We start from the raw sequence: 689 nt of genomic DNA, 5'->3' as shown, positions 1-689 counted from the left end.
GATAAATTCTTTCCTCCTCAAAAGCTGAGCAAGCTGAGAGTGGATGTTCAAACCTTCAAACAAAAAGATGGTGAATCCCTCTATGAAGCTTGGGAAAGATACAAGCAGCTGACCAAAAGGTATCCATCTGACATGTTTTCAGAATGGACCCTATTAGATATATTCTATTATGGTCTCTCTGAATTTTCGAAAATGTCATTGGACCATTCTGCAGGTGGATCTATTCACCTGAAGAAAATGCCTGAAGAGGCTCAAGAACTCATCGACATGGTTGCAAACAACCAATTCATGTATACCTCTGAGAGGAATTCCGTGAATAATGGGATACCTCAGAAGAAAGGAGTTCTTGAAATTGATGCTCTGAATGCCATATTGGCTCAGAATAAAATGTTGACTCAACAGGTCAATATAATCTCTCAAAATCTGAATGGATTGCAACATGCATCCAACAGTACTAGAGAGGTAGCTTCTACATGCATCAAACAGTACTAGAGAGGTAGCTTCTGAAGAAGCTTATGATCCTGAGAACCCTGCCATGGCAGAGGTTAATTACATGGGTGAATCCTATGGAAACACCTATAACCCATCATGGAGAAATCATCCAAATTTCTCCTGGAAGGATCAACAAAAGCCTCAACAAGGCTTTAACAATGGTGGACGCAATAGGCTGAGCAATAGTAAGCCATATA

This window comes from Arachis duranensis, chromosome 2, assembly GCF_000817695.3.
Source record: "Arachis duranensis cultivar V14167 chromosome 2, aradu.V14167.gnm2.J7QH, whole genome shotgun sequence".
NCBI lineage: Eukaryota > Viridiplantae > Streptophyta > Magnoliopsida > Fabales > Fabaceae > Arachis > Arachis duranensis.
The sequence above is the reverse complement of the archived record's forward strand: the minus strand, read 5'-3'. Positions refer to the sequence as shown.